This window comes from Electrona antarctica (genome assembly GCF_951216825.1).
Source record: "Electrona antarctica genome assembly, chromosome: 9".
NCBI classification, from domain to species: domain Eukaryota; kingdom Metazoa; phylum Chordata; class Actinopteri; order Myctophiformes; family Myctophidae; genus Electrona; species Electrona antarctica.
Genome location: NC_136790.1, coordinates 16,595,157 through 16,621,278, shown reverse-complemented (window position 1 = coordinate 16,621,278; position 26,122 = coordinate 16,595,157).

The window sequence follows — 26,122 nt, the reverse complement described above, 5'->3', positions numbered from 1 at the left end:
GAATCATTTGCAATCCACAATCATTGGGGAGGGAATAACCTGACTGTGTCAGATGGTGGCAGTATTGAGTAGCCTACTGTCGGATATCATCACTGGGGAGTAGGGAGTAGGTAGTAGGGACTATGAATTCGGACGCAGCCACTGATTTCGGACGAATCCTTGGTTTGTGTTCATGGTAACCGGTGACAACTTCCTGTACTTCACACACACAACACAGTTACGAGATGGAACACTTCATTTTACTCAAGGAGTTTCAACTTTATTGAATTTTAATATAATAGTTCAAAAATTTTGCACACCTACATATCAAACATGTAAAAAAAAGAAAAACACATTTTCAATTTTAACATGAAGCTTTAGTTGCATAAAAACATTTGCACACCTAGAACAGACTGTTGAAAAAGCAGTGAGCAACATAAAACATTATAAAAAATAATAACACGGTCAACTTGGGTCAAGAGAAGGGTTTTTCCTGTTACCCGCCTTATTGTGTTTTAAACCTGCAACTTTTCTTGCAGGTTTTTCTTTCATTGATAACATGTAAATCATACAGTTACAGTACACTGAGTACAGCGTTCAACACTGCTGCAAGTCAACAGTGAACTTTACAGTTCATTAAGAGGCATTCAGGTCCATTTCTGTGCTTTAGAAAACATGGCTGCCGATTGGTAGGTGGGACAGGGACTGCATTTGAGATGTTCACATACTTTTACGTAAAGACTCATGGTAGGGCTATATCTTGTACCACCCCTTAACCCTTATCCCTAAACTTATTTGCCATTTTTTACTATTTAAAAAAAACCTTTTAAAATAGTTCAAATAGCTGATCTACAAGCTCACACCGTGTAGATGTAGATTGGCTAGTTGAACTATTTTAAAATGATTTTCAAAATAGTAAATAGGTGGCGCAAGACTAGGGCCCAGTCTCAAAGGGATAGCATCAAAACAAAGGTCCTTTGCGGTTTTGTTTAGATTTCAGGCCCTATCAATTCATAGACATGACATGAAAAATAACAAAATTCAATATAATCAGAAACAATAATAAAAAATAAAACATATATGTACAGAGTGGAGTGTTTAAGGGAGAAGTGATCCTTTCCTCTCCCTCCGGCCTGCTGAAAGGTGGATTTTTAGGCCCGTTTTAAAAGATGCAGGTGAGCTGCATAATTATTTTGAGGGAGGGGATCAATTTTTTTCCCTACTTGGTCTGTGTCTCATAGGAGGGCTGTGGGCAGTTCAGAAACCAGTCTGTGGCAGTTCAAAAACCAGTCTGTGTCTCATAGGAGGGCTGTGGGCAGTTCAGAAACCAGTCTGTGTCTCATAGGAGGGCTGTGGGCAGTTCAGAAACCAGTCTGTGTGGGATGTGGGCAGTTCAAAAACCAGTCTGTGTCTCATAGGAGGGCTGTGGGCAGTTCAGAAACCCGTCCACCAGTGACCTAATTGATGGGGAATCCAAGCTAATAGAAACGGCAGGCTTTCTATTCCCTAAAAGTTATCATGATATAATGGAAGCCATCGTTCTCACAATGACAAAAATCAAATAAAATAAAAATATATTTATAAATATATATTTATAATCTAAAAAATGTAAACAATGATGTCACTGGAAGATGGGTGAATCTAAAAATGAAATCTATGAAAATCTGCTGGGGGTGGGGGGGGGGGGGGTCCCTGCTTCATCTCTCTCAGCCAAGGGGTCCTTGCCGTGAATAACGTTGAAGACCCCTGGTATAGGGATTATACGTCTAGGTATACTTTAATATTTATTGATGGTGTCTCCTGTTCTGCACCAGGCGGGATGATTCAGATTGTATTATGTATATACTTTATTCTGTGCCCTGTATCTGTGACCTTTACTGTGGTGCTCTCTCAAAACCCTTTAGAGATCCACCTCGTACACAGGAGGTCTCCTGCCTCTTACTGCCCCGTCAGCACCTCCTCGTACACCCACATCATCATACAGGAGGTGTTCTGTCTCCTCACTGGGTGCAGCTTCGGCACCTCCTCGTACACCCACATCATCATACTGATGGTATTCTGTCTCCTCACAGGGTGCAGCTTCGGCACCTCCTCGTACACCCACATCATCATACTGATGGTATTCTGTCTCCTCACAGGGTGCAGCTTCGGCACCTCCTCGTACACCCACATCATCATACTGGTGGTATTCTGTCTCCTCACAGGGTGCAGCTTCGGCACCTCCTCCTACACCCACATCATCATACTGGTGGTATTCTGTCTCCTCACTGGGTGTAGCGTCAGCACCTCCTCGTACACCCACATCATCATACTGGTGGTATTCTGTCTCCTCACAGGGTGCAGCTTCGGCACCTCCTCGTACACCCACATCATCATACTGGTGGTATTCTGTCTCCTCACAGGGTGCAGCTTCGGCACCTCCTCGTACACCCACATCATCATACTGGTGGTATTCTGTCTCCTCACTGGGTGTAGCGTCAGCACCTCCTCGTACACCCACATCATCATACTGGTGGTATTCTGTCTCTTTAGCACCTCCTCCTACACCCACATCATCATACTGGTGGTATTCTGTCTCTTTAGTACCTCCTCCTACACCCACATCATCATACTGATGGTATTCTGCCTCCTCACAGGGTGCAGCTTCAGCACCTCCTCGTACACCCACATCATCATACTGATGGTATTCTGCCTCCTCACAGGGTGCAGCTTCAGCACCTCCTCGTACACCCACATCATCATACTGATGGTATTCTGTCTCCTCACAGGGAGCAGCTTCGGCACCTCCTCGTACACCCACATCATCATACTGGTGGTATTCTGTCTCTTCACTCAGTCCGGCTTCAACGTCGGAACGAGCAAATTCGTTATAATAAACTATCTCTACGCTCTCCCGTCTTACATTATAATAAACCACGCCAATGTCCTGCGCTCCTGCACGCCGTCTTCTGATGACCTGGAGAAACACAGCAGTGCCTGGCTTTAATAAACCGGCTCTCTTAAATTAAAAACGTCTGACATTTACATTGCAGTGTATCATTGTATAATCACTCTCAATAAAGAAGTATAATTACCTTCCAGAGACGATAGAGGACAGCAATTATCAGGATCGAGAGCAGCAGCACCATGACTGTACATGTGAGAACGTTAGATGTCAGATGAGAAGCTGTGAGGGAAATATGTTAAATATGTTAGAACATCAAACATCATGCAAAAGAACAGCGTAAAGATTGCTTGCTTGAGTTTCAAATTGTGACTTGAAAAGACCACATTTCGTGTTACCTGTGACAGTGATAGAGAGGACCTCGCTCTTAGAGGAGAAGTTGTGAGAGAAAACGTGGATGTGATAAACACAGATGTAACTTCCCTGGTGGGTGTGGTTTGCTGCAGGAAACAGGAATGTGGCAGAGTGATTGACAGCTGTCTGGGTATGGTTCTGAGTTCCGCTGCATCCAGAGATGTTGTGTGTTGCATTCAGTGACGCTGTGTGTTGTGTTGCATCCAGAGATGTTGTTTGTTGTGTTGTGTCCAGTGATGCTGTGTGTTGTGTTATGTCTAGTGGTGTTGTGTGTTGTGTTGTATCTAGTGGCGTTGTGTGTTGTGTTGTATCCAGAGATGTCTGTTGTGTTGAATACAGTGGTGTTGTCTGTTGTGTTGTATCTAGTGGCGTTGTGTGTTGTGTTGTATCCAGAGATGTCTGTTGTGTTGAATACAGTGGTGTTGTCTGTTGTGTTGTATCTAGTGGTGTTGTGTGTCGTGTTGTATCCAGTGGCGTTGTGTGTTGTGTTGTATCCAGTGATGTTGTGTTGGATGCAGTGATGTTGTGTGTTGTGTTGGATACAGAGTGATTGACAGCTGACTGGGTGTAGTTGCGCGTGGTGTTGGATCCAGTGAAGGTGAGGTAGAAGAAGCCTCCTGGGTACTGTGGCAGGATGGAGCATCTGATACTGAAACTGAAACCCTCAAACACCTGCTGCTGGCTTTCAGAAATGGAGTGTACTAAGGTTCGCACTGATGTTGTGTGTTGTGCTGTATCCAGTGATGTGTGTTGTGTCGTATCCAGTGATGTATGTTGTGTTGTATCCAGTGGTGTTGTGTGTTGTGTTGTATCCAGTGGTGTTGTGTCTTGTGTTGTATCCAGTGATGTGTGTTGTGTCGTATCCAGTGATGTGTGTTGTGTTGTATCCAGTGATGTGTGTTGTGTCATATCCAGTGATGTGTGTTGTGTCGTAGCCAGAGATGTGTGTTGTGTCGTATCCAGTAATGTGTGTTGTGTCGTAGCCAGAGATGTGTGTTGTGTCGTATCCAGTGTTGTGTGTTGTGTTGTAGCCAGTGATGTGTGTTGTGTCGTATCCAGTGATGTGTGTTGTGTCGTATCCAGTGATGTGTGTTGTGTTGTATCCAGTGGTGTTGTGTCTTGTGTTGTATCCAGTGATGTTGTGTTTGTGGAGCAGCTGATCACATGCAGCTCCTGCTGCTGGCTTTCAGAAATGGAGTGTACAAAGGTGATGATAGGCTTAAACAGCAGATCTGGAACAAGACAGAGGCGATTGGCTGAAATTGGTAATACAGTAGATTTGACTGTATGACCAGTTTAATTATAAGATATTGTACTGACAGATAGATGAGACAATGTGTCATTGTTGAAGTTATTGTTTTACCTGAACAGATAATCTCCAGTCTGGCAGTGGAATTGCCAGACTTCTTTGTTCCACACTCCCTCAGTGAAGACTCAGACCCAACACAGGAAGCTGAAATCCACCATACAGGTTCATGTGTAGAAGCAGAAGTCCTTTCTCTTGATACAGCAGAGCCACACTCCAGCTGTCGACACACTACAGATGATGACTTCAGGTTCCAGTCAGACCGACCATCCACTGGTCTCCACTCTCCCTGGTGTTTCATCTCCAGTATTCCAATACACTTACTGGTTCCCCTCACCAACCTGACATTGTCAGACTCTGTACAGAGACCAGAGAGTAAACAGTAAAGATTCATATTTATTTATTCATGAAATAATAATCCAAAGTTCCAAACCAAATGTTTAGCCTGTCTTTTACCTGAGCAGGTGAGTCCAACAGACTTGTAAGGTGAGCTTGTGTTTCTAGTTGAGTCTGAAGTTCCACAGTCCAGGAGAACAGACTCGTTGCCTTTACACTGGAACTCTTTGGTCCACATTGAAACATTGGCTTCTCCATAGAGCGCCCCCTGGAGGACTGAAGGAGGCCCACATCCTAGCTCTCTACAGACCACCTCTGCATCCTGCTGGTCAAAGTCACCTTCACACACTGAGACCCAAGACTCATTAGACTTCACCTCCACTCTGCCTGAACACACACTAGGACCATTCACCAACCTCACAAACTCTGGAGACAGAGAGAGAGAGAGCGAGAGAGCGAGAGAGAGAGAGAGATTTCAAGTCACTGACGATAAAGGCATAATAAAACAAGAAAAATGAAAGCAATAACAAGCCCAGAGACATTATGTGCAAGATGAATGTTACATACTGTAGCATAATAGTATAGTAAGGCATAATGCCCCATCAGAACATTCCACACATGTTATTTTCACAAACAGCAAATAATGGCTCCGAATGGTTTAATAATTGATCAGGGCCAGTGTTTCCCGTGGCTTTGTCAGACATTACTGTCGTTGAAGTAGTAGTTTGTTACCTGAACAGTTCACCTCCAGTACGTACAAGGAGGTGGAAGACATCTTATTTCCACAGTCACTCAGAGAAGACTCAGACCCAACAGAGTGAGGTGTTATCCTCCATGCAGGTTGATGTGTAACACCAGAACTCCTCTCTGTTGAAACGGCAGAGCCACAGCCAAGGTGTCGACACACTACAGATGAGGACTGCAGGTTCCAGTCAGACCAACCGTCCACTGGTCTCCACTCTCTCTGGTGTTTCATCTCCAGTATACCAGCACAGTTACTGGTTCCTCTCACCAACCTGACATCATCAGACTCTGTAGAGACAAGAGAGTAAACGCAATAAATAAACAAACAAACAAATACAAAAATAAAATAAATAAATAAATCACAACCATGTGAAGTGAGGGGCACTCTTATCTTCATACATCATCTCATTTTGGCCATTCACAATTTCTATCTTAACTTTTCTGTCCTCAAGTCCTTTTTATCTCAAGTGCTCAAGGCTAATCCTCAAGGCTAATCACTTGTGGCGTCCTCACTTCACACGAAAGGGCGCTCTTATCATCATGCACCATCACACATCACATTCTGTGCTTAGCCAATCAAATCATCACAAATGTAATTCTGGCCAATCACTTTTGGCGTCTTCACTTTTCTGCCCTCACTTGTATCTTCAATATGTACTTTGCTCAGCCAATCAAATCATCACTATGGGGTGATCAGCCAATCATCAGCCAATGTTTGTGTTCACACAGATCCACAAAGCTGGGCATCAAAAATAAAATCACACCCCAGTGTGAAGTGAGCGGTGCCGTTGTTGAGTTAATCTGCTGCACCCACTATCAAGTGTGGGGGGGGGGGGGGGGGGGGGGGGGGGGGATTAACATGCAAGGGGAAAAAACATGTTATTACTCTCATTATAAAATGATTATCCAAATTAAAAAGGTGTCTTTTACCTGAGCAGGTTAGTTCAACAGACTTGTCCGATGAGCAGGTGTTTCTGGATGAGTTTGAGGCTCCACAGTTCCGGAGAGCTGACTCAGTGCCTTCACACTGGAACTCTTTGGCCCACATTGGAGCCTTGACTTCTCCATAGAGCGCCCCCTTGAGGGCCGAAGAAGCTCCGCAACCAAGCTCCCTACAGACCACCTCTGCCTCCTGCTGGTCAAAGTCACCTTCACACACTGAGGCCCATGACTCATTAGACTTCACCTCCACTCTGCCTGAACACACCCTAGGACCATCCACCAACCTCACAGACTCTGGAGAGAGAGAGAGAGTGATTATACAATGATGTTAGTGATCTACAAGAGAATGTATGGATGCAAATTGAATCTAATCACATCAGAGGAAAGTCAACATTGTTTTACTGAAACCCTAAACAAACAGTGTTCTTTCATTCTAAAATAAAGTAATTCATATGGAAATATATAATCAATAAATCAAAACACAAATAACTAATCATCATCATCATCATCATCACGAGATCTTCCCCAGTAGCTCATGAGACTAAAGGCCTTTTCTAGTCACTTACGCACACACGCACGCAAGCGCACATACATACACGCACAGAGATGAAATGAGAGACTGTAAGGACTGCTGTCATTGTGTTACCTGAACAGTTCACAGTGGGTTTGCCTGTAATCAAACCTTTCCGTGTGACATGATTCTCCATTATGACACAGACGCTCAGTGAAGACTCAGACCCAACACAGTAAGGTGTAATCCTCCATACAGGTTGTTGTGTGAAACCAGAAGTCCTTTCTGTTGAAACGGCAGAGCCGCAGTCCAATTGTCTGCACACTACAGATGAGGACTGCAGGTTCCAGTGAAACCCACCGTCCACTGATCTCCACTCTCCCTGGTGTTTTATTTCCAGTATACCAGAACAGGTACTGGTTCCTCCCACCAACCTGACATCATCAACCACTGTAAAGAGACAGGTGAGTAAACATTTAAACAGTATCACTTTATAATAAACATGAAAGATCACACTTGTGTGAAGTGAGGGGGGCTCTTATCATACATCATCACATTCCGGCCGAGCACAATTGGCGTCCTCACTTTTCTGTCCTCACTTTTAGCCTCAATTATGTGGCACACACAGACACAGAACTATACTAGCCTATACTACTATCCTATAGCTAGCACCCCTCAAAAATGATTGCAGGGTGTAGCTTGTCTTTACCTGAGCAGGTGAGTCCAACGGTCTTGTCAGGCAAACAGGTGTTTCTGGTTGAGTTTGAGGCTCTACAGTCCAGGAGAGCAGACTCGGTGCCTTCACACTGGAACTCTTTGGTCCATATTGGAGTGTTCACTTCTCCATAGAGCGCCCCCTTGAGGGCCGAAGCAGCTCCGCAACCAAGCTCCCTACAGACCACCTCTGCATCCTGCTGGTCAAAGTCACCTTCACACACTGAGGCCCACGACTCATTAGACTTCACCTCCACTCTGCCTGAACACACACTAGGACCATCCACCAACCTCACAGACTCTGGAGAGAGAGAGAGAGAGAGAGAGAGAGAGGGGGTGGTTATGTTAAACAAACATTATGTTGTAATTGATGTTGTAAGATTATAAGAGCGCCCCTTACTTCACACGGGTGTGACCTTTTTAAATCACACTTGTGTGAAGTGATGGGGCGCTTCGCATCCTGAAACAAACATTGTACAAACAGTCCATTTGGCTGCCACATGACATCATGATTATTTTTGTGTTTACATCACTAGACAAGTTTTTTAACTGTTTAGTTTTATATTGCATTCAACTTCGTCTCTGTGCTGTACGGCCGACGGCCACTTATAGGTCTCTGTTGCTAGGTAACCGATGTAAAGGCAGTGAACCGGAAGCGAAACAGTCTCGCTCCGCCTGCTTTAACACATCCCTTGTCAGGTATTCATTCATTCTTCCCTAACTTTCCGCTGGAACTAACGTATACAAGTACAAGCAGTGAAATGTATCCTAGTATCTTTTAGGCACTACAGGGTTCCCTCTACACTTGTTTCTACTTGTGTGATTCTTTAACTTGTTTGTTGACTACAATTCATGCTTACTTAGTGTATTCCGATCACACATGTAAATTGCTCTGTATTATTTAATTGTGGACTTCACATGAAGAGGAAAGGCATATTTTAAATAGCATGTTGATGATAACACAACTTTTACATTGTTGATGCATATACTGTTTACTGCTTTTACCTGAACAGTTGAGCTTCAGTGTAAGAGTGGAATTATACGACTTTACTGGTCCACACTCCATCAGTGAAGACTCAGAGCCAACACAGGAAGATGGAATCACCCATCCTAGTTGACGTGTAGAACTAGAAGCAAATTCTGTTGAAAGAGCAGATCCACAATCCAACTGTCTACACACTACAGATGATGACATCCTGTTCCAGTCAAACCAAGCCAACACCGGTCTCCACTCTCCCTGGTGTTTCATCTCCAGTATACCAGTACAGCTACTGGTTCCTCCCACCAACCTGACATCTTCGGACTCTGCACAGAGTAATAAGCAGTAAAAACGGATTACATTCATTACAATACCTTGGACAATACAATATAAAAATCAGTTTCAATTGTGTTCACCTGTTGAGTTGTGAGTTGGTTTTAGTTGGAGAGCTGAGGGGAAAAATAATGAATAAATTAGTTTCACTCTAACGATACACTGGAAATGAAGTCTGGAAATCTCTGTTGGAAGTGTTATTGAAGATGGATGGATATAACGTGTCTGTCTGTCTGTATGTCTGTCAGTACAGGTATGTACTGTGAGGGCATTAGCAGCAGTTAAATGAACAGGTGTGTTCAGTATAGTCATTAGCAGGGCAGCAGTAAAATAAACAGGTGTGTTCAGTATAGTCATTAGCAGGACAGCAGTAAAATAAAAAGGTGTGTTCAGTATAGTCATTAGCAGGACAGCACTGGCCCAGGAGGAATAGGAAGGTTCCCGGTTCGATCCCGGGCTCTCCCTGTGTTATTGTCCAAGTGTCCTTGAGCAAGACACTGAACACAAAAATAGCTGATCTACAAGCCCACAACGCGTCGCAGCGCGACGCATTGTTAGCTTGTAGATCGGCTATTTTCAGCATGCAACTCATTTTAAAATGACTTATAGTGGATCTCTTGTCCACTAGTCCCTTCCTAGCATTTTAGTCTAGTTTTTATTTGTTGACGAAATTGTCAATATATTTAGTCATGGTAGCTTAGTTTTCATTTAGTTTCCATGTAGTTTTCGTCAGTGGAAAAAGCTAGTCGACGAACATTTTTAGTTTTAGTATTAGTCGACGAAATCAACACTGCCTGGGAGACACGACGAATGTCATCTAAAATGATCAGTGATGATAATATGTGTGTCATTTTCAGGGCCCTGTCGTCATGGAACTGCAGACCTATCGTTACCATGGACACAGCATGAGTGATCCTGCAGGTGTCAGGTAAATAAATAAAAGCTACACCCACTTATGCTACTTTTTAAATGTATTCTTTAATTTCATTAGGATGTGTAAGAAAGAGGAGGACGATCACACTGAAACATTCACTGTGTTGACGCCCAGTGCTCTTGATATCTCACTGTAGTCTTCTTTGATTGATTGAATACTTTATTCATTGCTTATTTCTTTACTGCGTCGGAATAGCGTAATACCGCCCGAACTGCTCCCAAGTTTTAAACATTAACGTTATAATTTAGCTATTGAGCGCGCTATGCACTTGTAGGTCTGCTATTTTTTTTTAATCGTTAAAATGTGCCTCAAATCTTTCAGAAAATTGTCATGATTTAGAAAACCTTTTTTTTTTAATTTTGAGGTCAGGCCAGAATGGGTTAAGCACTTTCAATAAAGGCGCTATATAAATGCACCATTCACCATCATAAAAGTTCACCTTAAGAGTCAATATAAAATTATTTATGTTGTGATTATTATCTTTAGTAAGCTTTAGCTTACTATAGCTTTAATAATACTGCATTATAAGCAGATTATAATGCATTCATACTGTGTTATTATTATTGTGATAAAGCATTTATCAGTGTTTTTAGAATACATAAACAGTGATAATAAAGCATGACTACTGAGGTAATGGTTCAGTCTCTACTCACGGCAGTCAGCGTGTTCGTCCTCACAGTCACATCTCCACGACAATGGAATGCACGTGTCTTTCTGACAAACAAACTGAAGGGGGAGACAGAGGTTCAGGTCCATAATAATCAGTAATGTATCAAAGACATGTAACCCATTTAGGACTGAGGACCAGATTCTACAGAATGTCTTCTAAATCATGACAGTTGTCTATAAAACCTATGTTTCTTTCTATGTCAGTGATTCTCAAACTATTTCATGTCAAAGAACCCAACAATTATATGCAATTGGCCGCCGACCCCCATCTGAAAATATGTTGTTCCAGGGACCATCCCTGCAAAGATACGAGTTAAAAACGTTTGCCCTGAAAGAATATACATTCAAAGATTTGTGCCACATTTTCACAATATTTGACAAATAGCAGATCTACAAGCTCATAGCGCAGCAGTCTGTGCCGCGCTACGAGCTTGTACATCTGCTATTTGTCAATAGCTAAAGTATAACATAATGCAAGTTAAAACACAAAGGGGTTCCCGTCCTTAAAGGAGAATTCCATACTAGAAGGCTTTCTTACCTTCATTTGTAGTTGTTACGTCCCCACCAAAGAGGTCCAGGTGTTATTTTGTGCAAAAGTGCATTATTGGCTATTTCCCCTACCATAAGCCCTCAATGGGGGTTGGGGTTTTGTGCTAATTCGCTTATTTCCATCAAAATAAGTAGTCAAGTTGATTTTTGAGCGATGGAAATAAGCGAATTAGCACAACACCCCATAGCCCCATTCAATTCAATGCAATTCATTGAGGGCTTATGGTAGGGGAAATAGCCAATAATGCGCTTTTGCACAAAATAACACCTGGTCCTCTTTGGTGGGGACGTAACAACTACAAACTAGAAAAAGTGCCCCTCGGGGCACAGGTCTCCACCAGGGCAGGTCAGGTTGTGGCCTCCTTGTGGCGCTATAATAGGCCAATGTGAAAAGGGTGCCATTTCTTCATATGCCTTTGATAGCAATTGGATGATTTGAGGCATTTTGTTCCAAAAATGTGTTTAGCAAAAATCAACCAGTTGGTGGCGCCATAACAGGCCTATGTGAAAAGGGTGGGATATATTCCTCAGCCTAGTAAGAAAATGTGTGAAAGATTTCACGTAAATTGCATGCTGCGTTCATGATTTGAGGCTTTTGTTCAAAACGGGGCAATCTTGCAAACTGTGAAAGCCAATTATAGCCAATTAGGATGGAATATGAAATATCGGACGGATCCGACTTGAGCACATGACCCTAGAGATACTGTGTAACGATTTGTGAGATTTTTGGACAGAATCTGGAGGAGTAATATCAAAAAATGTGTTTTACAAAAGTCGGCCTCCTGGTGGCGCTATAAAAGGCAGATGCGGAAAATGCAGGTCAAAGGTTTGTCCTTGGCCTCTAGGGAGTGTGCATGCAACGTTTCACGCAGATCGGTGCAGTTTTAGGTCAAAAATGTGAAAAGCTGCCTCATGGTGGCGCTATAACAGGCCGTTCTGGAAAATGTGGGGCAGAGGTTCATCGTTGGCATCCAGGGAGTGTGTGTACAAAGTTTGGCATCGACCGGGTTAACGGTGCCGGAGATTAGCTGGTAACAGACGGACGGAAGGACGGACACACACACACACGGACGGAGATGCCTTCGGCCTGGTGGAGACAATAAAGGTAAGAAAGCCTTCTAGCATGCGGAATTCTCCTTTAATGGATAAAGTCATACAGAGTAACACAAGTGAAGCTGAGGTGAATCACCTGGCTGGCAGTGCAGTTGGACATGCACTGCTTGTCGTCATCTGACAAGTAGGAGTCGGTGGGACAGGAACACTTGTAGCCTCCTCCAGGTGAGAGCAGACACAGGTGACTGCAGCCTCCATTGTTGGTCTGACATGGATGACCAGACACTGCAGGGTGGAGAAAACATGTAACACATGTAAGGAATATGAGAACACACACCTATATGTTACAACAGTGCTTTATAAAACCGGTTATAACCAAGAGACACACCGATGTGTGTAAGTAAAACAATAATTAAGGAACACCTGTATTCAACACCAGGTTGTTTATACAACACTTTTCAAAACATATAAATTAATTCAACAATACAGAAGAAATAAAAGTCATGAAACATAATGAAGAGTAATAATGAGAGTGTTACAGCAGGTGGTACAGACCCTTAGGTTGTCTAGAGGGGTGGTAGATGTGGATATCCAGTGGATTTTTCAGCTCGCTGATGATTGTGGTCTTGTTGATACCATGAGTCTTGTTGGCTCTGTAGATGGACTTGGTCGGCACGTCTGTCCAGTAGATGTGATCCTCAAACACAGTAATAGCATCGATGTCGTCCTGACTCACAACTACAGACACACAGAACCCCAAATAAAGAGTCAGACTGTTGTAAAATGCAGGAATAAAGTATTATACAAATACTGCTTTAACATACATCAATAGAGTATAACAAAGTGAATAATGTTCTCACTGTGTGTGTGTGTGTGTGTGTGTGTGTGTGTGTGTGTGTGTGTGTGTGTGTGTGTGTGTGTGTGTGTGTGTGTGCGCACCTGTCTGTCTGTTGGTTCCATCCAGGTTGGCAAACTCAATGTATTTCTCATCATTGGTCCAGTAGATGTGATCATCGATGTAGTCTAAGGTCAGGCCGTAGGGCTTGGAGATCTTCTCCTTCACGATGACTGTCCTGTTGGTGCCGTCCATCCCCATCCTCCCTATGTGGGGGTTGTTGTCACTTATGTCTGACCAGTACAAGTATCTGTCAGGGAGACACTGTGTCAGGGTCAGGTGTGCGTGTGTGTGTGTTTAAATGTATCTGTATTAATTTAACTTTCTTTTTGAAAGTATATACTATTAAATATCAATCAGTATATGTCTTTGCATATTTATTGTCATAATCTGTCCTGTGCAATTTTTGATTACGAAGCCTTCAAGGCAATCTGAAATTACATTTGATTCACATTGTTTTAATGTTCAATGTCAAAAACACAATTAAATTGTTAATAGCAATTATTTGTGTGACAATTAATCAACTTAGAAGTGTAAACGTGACAGCCCTATTCACAGGATGGTTGATAAATTCAGTGTGTGGTTCATGATGTCACCACAGTGTTCTTACCCGTAGCGTACATCCACAGCTATGGAGAATGGCATGTCCAGGTCAGTGTTGAGCAGGACTGTTGGGTACGACCCGTTTAGTTTGGACACACCTATGGTGTGATGGTTAGAGTCAGTCCAGTATAGGTTTCCTCCTATCCAATCAACAGCCAAACCCTCTGGTGAGATGGTCGACGTGTTGTTAATGACCTGTCAATGAACCATACATGCACTCTGAATATACTCACCATGCCTTCATTCTTACATTATGATAGTTAGAGCAACTTGTCAAAGTGTGGGCTGCATGGGGTACGTGTGTGTGTGTGTGTGTGTGTGTGTGTGTGTGTGTGTGTGTGTGTGTGTGTGTGTGTGTGTGTGTGTGTGTGTGTGTGACGACTGTGCTCTACTCGCTCACACACCGGAATCCCTTCAGCGTGCACTAAATGTGGTCGCCTCCATATACAGTGCCATTGGTCTCCAGATAAACATTAAAAAAACACAAATACTCGTGCAGCATTTCACCCCCCAGCCAAACACGCCTATCTTCACCCTCGACGGGCACCCATTAGCCATCGTCCCTCACTTCACCTACCTCGGTAGCACTCTGTCACCATCCTGCACCATAGACGATGACGTCCAGGCACGCATCAGCCTGGCCTCTACTGCCTTTGGTAGGCTAAGGTCCAGGGTCTTTCAGAACAGGAACCTCACCATCTCCACTAAGGCAGCTGTGTACAAGGCAGTCTGCCTCTCCACACTGCTCTACAGCTCGGAAACCTGGACACCCTACCAGAGGCACATAAATTGTCTAGAGGCTTTCCACATCTTCTGCCTCCAAAGGATCCTGGGTCTGACCTGGGCAGACAGGGTGCCGTACATTGAAATATACGACTGGACCAACACACCCAGCATTACAGCACTCCTTGGCCAAAAACCACCTCAGATGGGTCGGGCATGTGATCCGTATGCCAGCCCACCGCCTACCCCGACAGATCCTGTATGGCCAGCTTCAAGCCGGTCAAAGGGCTGCTGGGGGTCCAAAAAAGAGGTACAAGGACCACATCAAAACCCTCTTGAAGAAATGTGATATCAAACCTCCAGCACTAGAGTCCCTGGCTGTTGATCGCCACACCTGGAGCTCTACCTGTCACCAGGGAATCACTCATCTTCAGGAGAAGCTCACAGAGAGGAGAGTACAGCGGCGTGCACAGAGGCACCAACGTGCCAAAGGTCCACCGACCACCACTGCTGCCTTCCCCTGCCCCTCCTGTGACAAAGTCTGCGGATCACGCATAGGTCTGAACAGCCACCTGGCTATGCACAGACGACAGACACAACAATAATCATCCCATGAACTATATTTGGAGCAACGTCATCATCGACATCGATGGACTGCCATAAGTTTCAGGTTCAGGTTTATTTGTCATATGTATAAATAAAAGTATAAATACAATGAAAATCATTTTGCTCAGAGCATTTTCAGTCTTACATACACAGGACATAGACAAACATCTATAGTGCAAAGAAAAATACAAAAACACAGACAAAGTGCAAGTGGGTGACAAAACAGTGCAATACAGTTCAAGGTCAGCTGTTCAGCAGCCTGACTGCCTGGGGGAAGAAACTGTTACTGAGACGGGTGGTGCGAGATTTGATGCTCTGGTAGCGTTTTTTGGAAGGGAGTTGTTTGAACAGGGTATTTGCGGGATGGCTGGTGTCTTTGATGATGTTGTGGGCTTTTTTCATACAACGAGTGTTGTAGATGTTGTGGAGACTGGGTAGTTCTGTGTTACCGATGATTTTAGCTGCTGTTTTAACGGTCCTCTGCAACCTGTTGCAGTCCTGAGCGGTCGTGTTACCGTACCACACTGTGATACAGCCAGTTAAGACACTTTCAATTATACAGCGATAAAAGTTCACTAGTCCTTTTGTACTTAGGCCAAACTTTTTAAGGCGCCTCAGAAAGTACAGTCGCTGCTGCGCCTTCTTGAGGATGTACTCGGTGTTGAGTGACCATGTGAATGTGTCTGTGATGTGTATGCCCAGGAATTTAAAGTTATCAACTATGTCGACAGATGACCCTTTGATGGAAATGGGGGTGTGGATACCTTTGGACTTCCTGAAGTCTACAATGATTTCTTTGGTCTTATTGGTGTTAAGTGAGAGGTTGTTGTTATCGCACCATAGAGTTAGATCTTCTAACTCTATGTCTGTATAGACCCATGACAGCTGGTTATAGCATGTCTTAAGGACACGAGAGGCTATTCCATCTGGTCCTGCGGCTTTATGAGCATTAACTTTTTTAAATGCTTTACTCACAGTCCTCTGCGTCACCTGTAGGTCCACCACCTCAGGTGAGCTCTGCGCCGTTGTAACTGGGTCCGTGTTGTGAGCCTCGAAGCGGGCAAAAAAGTTATTCAGCTCGTCCGGTAAAGACGCGGAGGTGTCCGTGATTGTACCTGACTTGGGTTTATAGCCCGTAACTGCCTGCAGTCCGCTCCACATTCGCCGCGAGTCACAGCCGCTGTAGTTGTATTCCAGTTTGTCCCTGTACTGTCCCTTTGCAGCTTTGATAGCTTTTCTCAGTTCGTACCTGGATCGTTTGTAGCGTTCCACGTCCCCGGATTTGAAGGCGATGGTGCGCTCCCTCAGTTTAATGCGTATGTCATTGTTAATCCATGGCTTCTGGTTGGGATAGGAGCGAACGGAACGTACCGGAATGCAGTTATCCACACAGAACTTGACGTAGCCGGTGACAGTATCAGCATATTCATCCAGACTCGTGGCAGAGTCCTTGAAAATGGTCCAATCTGTCGCGTCAAGGCAGCCCTGGAGTTTGGTAACGTGTTCTGTGGACCAGCACTGTACCGATCTCACTGTGGGCTGCTCACACTTCACTTTCTGCTTAAAGGCAGGGAGTAGAAGCACGGCCAGGTGGTCGGATTTCCCAAAGTGAGGGCGCGGTAGCGCTCTGTAAGCAGCCTTAATAGTGGAGTAACAATGATCGAGAGTCTTATTCCCTCTAGTTGGGCATTTGACATGTTGGTAATACTTTGGTAGCACAGTTTTCATATTACAGTGGTTAAAGTCCCCCGCCACAATTGATATGGCCTCCGGGTGCATGGTCTCCTGTTTGCTAATAACGCCATACAGCTCATCCAACACCTCGGCTGCCTTGACTTCTGGCGGAATGTAAAGAGCCGTTAGCAGTACACAGGGGAACTCCCTGGGGAGATAGAATGGTCTGCACCTTAATGTGAGATGTTCTAGCACTGGCGAGCAGTACTGTGAGGTAATAACCACGTCGGTGCACCAAGTGTCATTTATGAGAAAACAAACACCACCTCCCTTTGACTTGCCCGTGACCGTCCTGGAACGGTCTGTGCGGAACACAGAAAACCCCTCCGGTTGTATCGCCCTGTCGGGTGTGTTTGGGCTCAACCACAACTCTGTGAAGCAGAACACACAGCAGTTCTTTATGTCCCGTTGTGAACGTAAGCGGCTGTGGAGGTCATCCAGCTTGTTCTCGTCGAGAGACTGAACGTTAGTGAGCAACAAACTGGGGATCGGGGGTCTGGTAGGTCGCCCTCGTAACCTCACTAGGACGCCTCCTCGGTTCCCCCGTCTGTGTTTGTTGCTGCTCCGTGGCGGAGTATCCGCGTTGTTGTTGTTGTAAAGTTCTCTCAGTAAATACCGCGGCTTCCAATCGCTGGGAACATCCATTCTTATGTCCAGTAGTGTCTTGCGGTCATAAACAACAGTGCACGACGTACTTTGTGTAAAGACAGAGACATATAACATGAAGACAAACAATAAGACGAGAGCTGCTCTGAGCGTGTCGCCATAGTACGGCGCCATCGTGCTGTCAGCTGCTGACAGTGCTAGGATAGAGTAGTGTGTTGTTACATTACTGCCGCTCCTTGGTGTCTACACTGTATACAGTCAAAAGGAATCTCACTCATTTCACTCAGAACATTTTCAATGTGCAGATCAGCTAATCCCAATAAGCCTATGACACCCAACGGGGACCGGCGGGCCACTGGTTCTCAGCGACCAAGGAGCGGCAGTGTGATGTGCACAAGCAAAGTGTGTGTGTGTGTGTGTGTGTGTGTGTGTGTGTGTGTAAAACTAAGACTGAATGCATTAACAATCTGTACATTTAGTTGACTAAAATCTTTATTCGACAAAAACTAGACAAACAATAACAAATTTCAGATGACTAAAATAATATGACTTAAACTAAATTAAGTTTTATTAAAAAGTTGCGTCTGTGTCCCCAAATATATCATTATTAAACCAGCTGTTGAAAAATAGTGCAGATCTACAAGCTCGTATCGCGGCACTCTTGTATGAGCTTACTAATATTTTTTTTATCGTGAAAATGTGGCACAAATCTTTGAATATACAGTATATGCTTTCACAGCAAACGTTTTTAACTCAAATATTTGCGTGTGTGTGTGTGCACTAACTCAGTGGTTCTCAAACTGTTCAGTTGGAATTATATTTGATATGGAGACCCCAAAAATGAATCATATTTGAACTGGAGACCCCCAAAATGAATCATATTTGAACTGGAGACATCCCACCCTGAGAAGCACTTGGAATTGTAGCAGTTGAGTTCTCAGTTCCACACAGCTTTCAATTATCAGTGTTGGCCAATATATATTACTTATTACATATTACTGCTTTAAAAAGCATTAATGTTATATTACTTATTACTTGGAATCAAGATTACATATTAACCCCCGACCTCCTGCAAAGAATATGTACAACAAAACAATCTGTTTAGCCAGCTCCTTTAAAACTGAATCAAACTGAGTCAAACTGAATAATATAAAACAAAAATTGTCTTTCATCTTTTTCTGCTGCATATTCCACATTGTGTACAGTAGATAAAAATACAGCAGTTAAATCTCTCTTGACCTTTTAAACTAAATGTTTTCAAAAGGCAGCCAACAACACTGTTTACTCTGAGTAATATGTAATGTGCTATTTTTTACATATTACATGTTTTTGGTTAAATCATTCCTTACAGTACTCATTGCTGGGTTAAATAATAATATTACAGTTATATACAACAAGTAACTTGTTACTGCCCAACTGGCTATTATAAGTACTCTGAGTACTATTATAAATACAACAAGTATCCTTCATTCATCCTCATAGTTGTCGTCACACTGACCTGGATGTCACTGCCGTTGATGTTCATGACACTGATCATGCTGCGATAGGGGCGGATCGGTTGTGTCCTCTCTGACCAGTAGATCTGCTGCTGCTGATAGTCAAAGTCCAGAAACCATGCATTCTTCAAGTCCTGTCACACCACAGCAGTTGTGTTAGTCTCAGACTGGAATACATTCCAGCATGTCAAAAGCAGTGTGTGTAGAATATTGTATAGGATTACATAGGATGTGTTGTTAATTGTGTCCAATGGTTTTCACCTGTTTGAGCTCTGTGGAGCTGGAGCCGTTCAAGCTGATCCTCATCAGGTTGTCAACGTTGGCTAAAATGAGGAAGGGCTCCACCTCTGGATAAAGTGAGACATTACACTTGAGTTGGTCTACTTTTAGAAATACACAAACCCTAAAGCAAGACAGACAGGCAGACAGACAGACAGACAGACAGACAGACAGACAGACAGACAGACAGACAGACAGGCACGCACGCACACACGCATGCACTTGCACACACTTGCACGCACGCTCTCTCTCTTTCACGAGTGTAACATTTAGATACATAAATAAGCGTATAATATATAATAATTATATGTAATTGGCCGTCGACCCCCATCTGATAATATGTTGTTCAAAGGACTCCCTAGCTCCGGTTCTACTGCTTCTACGATTCTGCCCTGCAGTATAAGGCTATGAGACTTTCGGTTTTAAATCTCAAATCGAAATCAGACCAGCCTCTCCTCTTTAGCGTATTTTAAAAGAACGTTTTTGCTACTCACCAAATCAAAGGCGGGTTGTGTCATTAGAAAGCCTACTTTCCTTAGTGGACGCACTCTGAGCCCCCCACCACACGTATAAACTGTACTTTTTGGCCAGAAAGGGATTTTTTTCACCGGAGGAAAAATATTCTCTATGAGGCAGTTCTCTGGGCAATATCGGTAGAGGGCGCATTGGAGCAACTAAAAGTATTTTTTCTCCGGTGGTCCATACCAGAGCTAAGGACTCCCTATGAAGCAAAGATAGGAGTTAAAAACGTTGTGAAAGAATATATTCAAAGATTTGCGCCACATTTTCACGATTTTTCAAAAATAGCAGATCTACAAGCTCATAGCGCAGCACTCGGTGCTGCGCTATGAGCTTGTAGATCTGCTATTTTTCAATATCTAAAGTATAACATAATGCTTAAAACACCAAAAGGGATTCCCGTCCTGAATGGGTTAAAGTACCAAAAGTAGAAATTACTCATTGTGCAGAACGTCTCATTTCAAGTTTTCAAATGTTCAGTCAGGACAACTCAAGAATGGATGGAATATATATTTATTGAATATCAAATGAGCAATATATTCATTATGGTTTGGCGATGTATTGGATCTGCTTTTTAGGTACTCAGATCAAGCGCATCAGTCCCGACCATAGGGACTCTGAATCCCCCGTACCTAAACAGCAGATCCAAAACAACAGGTGGTAGCTGGGGTGGAGGAGGGTGAGCAGCAGGTTGTATACAGCAGCGCAGCAAGCAGGAGGAGTGCAAACCCTTCCAGTTTAAATAGCCGGTATGAAGAAGGCGTGAGTGTGTGAATGGCTGACTGAAACATGTGAATGAGAGCATGATGCTGAGGCGGCCGACCGGCAGCAACTGCACTGAGGTTTCCTGACTGAACTTGCTCCACGCATGACAGGCGCGATGCTCATTATAAAAAATATTATGAAAATAGCAGATCTACAAACTCACAATGCATCACATCGCTACGCATTGTGAGCTTGTAGATCGACTATTTTCAAACGGCCAAAATGTATATAGGGCTGAATGTATATCGTGTTTCATGCATGTTTTGTAATAAAAATCAAAGTCCTAAGTAAATTATACGTATGATGAATCAATGATACGTAGCTTGCGGAGTTACTTCAGGCAGGTATACTCGAGCGGCTCCCTGCTCTTAATGTTTAATGATGGTGTTTAATTGTGCCGAGCAGGGAGAAAAATGTAGCAGAGCCGAACGCCAAGATAAAATATTACATGCACACTTGTATTCTCATTCTATAATAAATATTGGTTAAATCTATTCGTGAGTTATCTGACTGAACTATAGTAACTAAAGTTTACAATAAAATGTAGTGGAGTAAAAGTACAATATTTGCCTTTGAGATGTACTGGAGTTGAAGTAAAGGTATTGGATATTGGAAATAATTATTCAAGTAAAGTACAATTACCTCAAAATTACCTCAATTGTACTTAAGTACAGTACTGTGATGATCGGGGATCATCTTATGAGTATTATTGTTGTGAGATATTATGAATAGCCTTTGTATGGGCATCTTTATATTTACTATAGAGTTCTCACATTGTTACACAGTACCAGGGTGGGGGGAGTGGTTGCCTGTGTTTTCCCTAATCCTCCGCAGGTGGACTGAGTGATGATTGACACCTAGAGAAGCTGGCCCGTCTGTCAGGGAGTGATCGGCCCTGACTGGCTGTCGGTCTAGGGTGGGAGTGCTCCTGATCATGGCTCTCCCTACTCACTCTCCTATATGCTATATCAGTCAGTCTGTTCCTGGAAGGCGGTGGGGAGACAGGCCGGAATCCTCTCTCTCCCAGCCGCCACACTGACTGTGGACTTTTGCCATACTGTTTGATATAGTTTTGTCCCTTCGGAAAGGACTCGTTGCTCTTTAGTTGTAGTGTTATTTTGTGTCTGTTTGATAGGTATTTTCTTTTGAGTTTGTATTCTGTAAAGCATCTATTTCATTATTTAATTCATCTTTATATAAATAAATATTCGCATTTTGAAGCTGGTTTCCTGTCGATCCATTAAATGTTACACTTAATTACCCCTAGACATATTCGGTTGTAACAAGTACTTAAGTAAATGTACTTAGTTTGTAGATTTTGTTTAGTGGGTTGGTCGGGGGGTCGGTCGGTGGGTCGGTTGGTGGGTGGGTGGGTGGGGTTGGGTCGGTCGGTCGGTTGGTTGGTTCGTTGGGGTTGGGTCGGTCGGTCGGTCGGTGGGTGGGTGGGTGGGTGGATGGTTGGGTCGGACGGTCGGTCGGTGGGTGGGTGGTGGTTGGGTCGGTCAGTCGGACAGTCGGACGGTGGGTGGGTGGGTGGTGGTTAGGTCGGTCGGTCGGTCGGTCGGTGGGTGGGTGGGTGGCTGGGTGGTTGGTTCGGTCGGACGGTCGGTCGGTGGGTTGGTGGGTGGGTGGGTGGTTGGGTCGGTCGGTCGGTCAGTCGGTGGGTTGGTGGGTGGGTGGGTGGTTCGGACGGTCGGTCGGTGGGTGGGTGGTTGGGTCGGTCAGTCGGTGGGTGGGTGGCTGGGTGGTTGGGTCGGTCGGTCGGTCGGTAGGTGGGTGGCTGGGTGGTTGGGTCGGTCGGTCGGTCGGTCGGTCGGTAGGTGGGTGGGTGGCTGGGTGGTTGGGTCGGTCGGTTGGACGGTCGGTAGGTGGGTGGGTGGTTGGGTCGGTCGGACGGTCGGTCGGTGGGTTGGTGGGTGGGTGGGTGGTTGGGTCGGTCGGTCGGTCGGTCGGTCGGTTGGTCGGTCGGACGGACGGACGGACGGTCGTTCGGACAGTCGTTCGGTCAGTCGGTCGGTCGGTCGGACGGTCGATCGGTCAGACTTACCTGTGTTGTCTGCTGGTTTAGTCTGGAGAGCTGAGGAGAAACATAACAAACAAAATGAACTTCAGTGTAACAGCTGGTTCAGTGTAGTCCTTTCTCCTTATTGGACATTCAGAGGATGGGATTGAGGGTTACACACCGGCATTACAAAGCCCAAAAGTCTGACTCATCGCCATCCCAACTCGCCGCATTACTAACCCTGTCTCTAACCCTAATGATGCGTTTACAGTACACGATGGTGCGTTTACACGATGGTGCGTCCACACAGTGGTGCGTTCACACGGGCAGATGAAACGATGCAAAGACGCGTTGTGAGTTGATTTGGAGCAGCTGAGCTACATGCAACGTTTCGCCTTTGCAACGTCATGTCGCTGCATCCATTGACAATGAATGGTAACTGCATCGTTTCATCTGTGTGTGTGTGTGTGTGTGTGTGTGTGTGTGTGTGTGTGTGTGTGTGTGTGTGTGTGTGTGTGTGTGTGTGTGTGTGTGTGTGTGTGTGTGTGTGTGTGTGTGTGTGTGTGTGTGTGTGCGCGTGCGCGCGTGCGTGCGTGCGTGCGTGCGTGGACACATGGTAATTTTCCAGTCTTTACTCACAACAATCTGCAGGTTCGTCTGACCGGTCCCCACAGTCATCTACTGTGTCACATTTCCATGACATTGGAATGCACTTGTAGTTCTTACAAACAAACTGATGGGGGAGACAGAGGATTCTGTTTAGAATCAGTAAACAGTTCAAACAATGTACAACACAAAATACATTATTATTACCAAACAATATCCAACTTTTCTTTTCAAGTGAGAGTCAACACAATTTGAGAGGAATCTGAATGTTCACATGGTTATTGAGGAGGACCAATATAAAATAGCATTGTGTTTCTGTTAAAGGAGTTACTGTACTCTGTGGAACAAAGCACGACAGGAATTGTATGAAATGGTATGAGTTCAAAGAAATGTTTAAAATGTACATATTAAATAGAATAGCTCGGTACGGGAGTTGTAGGTTTTGTTTTGGTGCATCTTTCTGACTGTATTGTCTTGTTTGTATAATTGTATTGCTTTCAATGTGAGTCACTGAGTGTGTAAACACTGGGACGGATGTAGATGAATAAAGAAGGACCGGATAGATACGTTACTTTTTATACACACAACTTCTTCCTACTCTCTTTTTTCAAACATGGAACATAATTTACTGAAAACTAAATGAAATGAAAATTAAGTAATGTACAAATGTATCAAATGCAGACATGAGACATGAATTCATACAGAGTAACACAAGAGAAGCTGAGGTGAATCACCTGGCTGGCAGTGCAGTTGGACATGCACTGCTTGTCGTCATCTGACCAGTACTGGTTGGTGGGACAGGAACACTTGTAGCCTCCTCCAGGTGAGAGCAGACACAGGTGACTGCAGCCTCCATTGTTGGTCTGACATGGATGATCAGACACTGCAGGGTGGAGAAAACATGTAAGGAATATGAGAACACACACCAATATGTTACAACAGTGCTTTATAAACCTGTTGTAACCAAGCGACACACCAATGTGTGTTAAGTAAAACAATAATAAGGAACACCTGTATTCATGAAAACAGCTGTTCTACAAGTTCACAACACATCCCGCCGCAATGCATTGTGAAATTGTACATCTGCTGTTGTCACATTTTAAATTTATTCGGTTATTTATTTTTTATTTTCCTTTTTTTCATGAATTTATGTATTAATTTATATATTCTTTATGTTGTGTGTGTGTGTGTGTGTGTGTGTGTGTGCACTGTGTGTGTGTGTGGGGGGAGGGGGGGTCATTAAAATATGTCCACATATAATGCAACAATTAGGCTAGCCTATAATGGCATTATCACAATAGGAACATTGTTTATACAACACTTTTCAAAACACATCAATTAATTCAACAATACAGAAGAAATAAAAGTCATGAAACATAATGAAGAGTAATAATGAGAGTGTTACAGCAGGTGGTACAGACCCTCAGGTTGTCTAGAGGGGTGGTAGATGTGGAAGTCAGATGGTTTGTAGCTGATGATTGTGGTCTTGTTGATACCATGAGTCTTGTTGGCTCTGTAGATGTGACCATCTGCTGTCCAGTAGATGTGATCCTCAAACACAGTAATAGCAGAGATGTCGTCCTGACTCACAACTACAGACACACAGAACCCCAAATACAAATAAAAATAATCAGACTGTTATAAAATGCATGAATAAAGTACTACAAATACTACTAGAGTATAACAAAGTGAGCAATGTTGTGTGTGTGTGTGTGTGTGTGTGTGTGTGTGTGTGTGTGTGTGTGTGTGTGTGTGTGTGTGTGTGTGTGTGTGTGTGTGCACCTGTCTGTCTGTTGGTTCCATCCAGGTTGGCAAACTCAATGTATTTCCCATCGTTGGTCCAGTAGATGTGATCATTGATGTAGTCTAACGCCAGGCCTCTGGGGTTGGAGATCTTCTCCTTCACGATGACTGTCCTGTTGGTGCCGTCCATCCCCATCCTCCCTATGTTGCTCTTAATTATGTCTGACCAGTACAAGTATCTGTCAGGGAGACACTGTCAGGGTCAGGTGTGCGTGTGCGCGCGTGTGTGTGTGTGTGTGTTGTATGTATCTGTATTAATTTAACTTTCTTTTTGAAAGTATATACTATTAAATATCAGTCAGTATATGTCTTTGCATATTTATTGTCATAATCTGTCCTGTGCAATTTTTGATTACGAAACCTTCAAAGCAATCTGAAATTACATTTGATTCATATTGTTTTAATGTTCAATGTCAAAAACACAATTAAATTGTTAATAGCAATTATTTGTGTGACAATAAATCATCAACTTAAAAGTGTAAACGTGACAGCCCTATTCACAGGATGGTTGATAAATTCAGTGTTTGGTTCATGATGTCACCAGTGTTCTTACCCGTAGCGTACATCCACAGCTATGTCCCATGGCCGGTCCCATGTCCAGTCCAGGTCAGTGTTGAGTAGGACTGTTGGGTACGACCCGTTTAGTTTGGACACCCCTATGGTCCCACGATAAAAGTCAGTCCAGTATAGGTTTCCTCCTATCCAATCAACAGCCAGACTCAGTGGTGTGATGGTCGACGTGTTGTGAATGACCTGTTAATGAACCATACATGCACTCTGAATATACTCACCATGCCTTAATTCTTACATTATGATAGTTAGAGCAACTTGTCTGTGTGGGCTGCATGGGGTACGTGTGTGTGTGTGTGTGTGTGTGTGTGTGTGTGTGTGTGTGTGTGTGTGTGTGTGTGTGTGTGTGTGTGTGTGTGTGTGTGTGTGTGTGTGTGTGTGTGTGTGTGTGTGTAAAACTAAGACTGAATGCATTAACAATCTGTACATTAACTAAAATCTTTATTCGACAAAAACTAGACAAACAATAACAAATTTCAGATGACTAAAATAATATGACTTAAACTAAATTAAGTTTTATTAAAAAGTTGCGTCTGTGTACCCAAATATATCATTATTAAACCAGCTG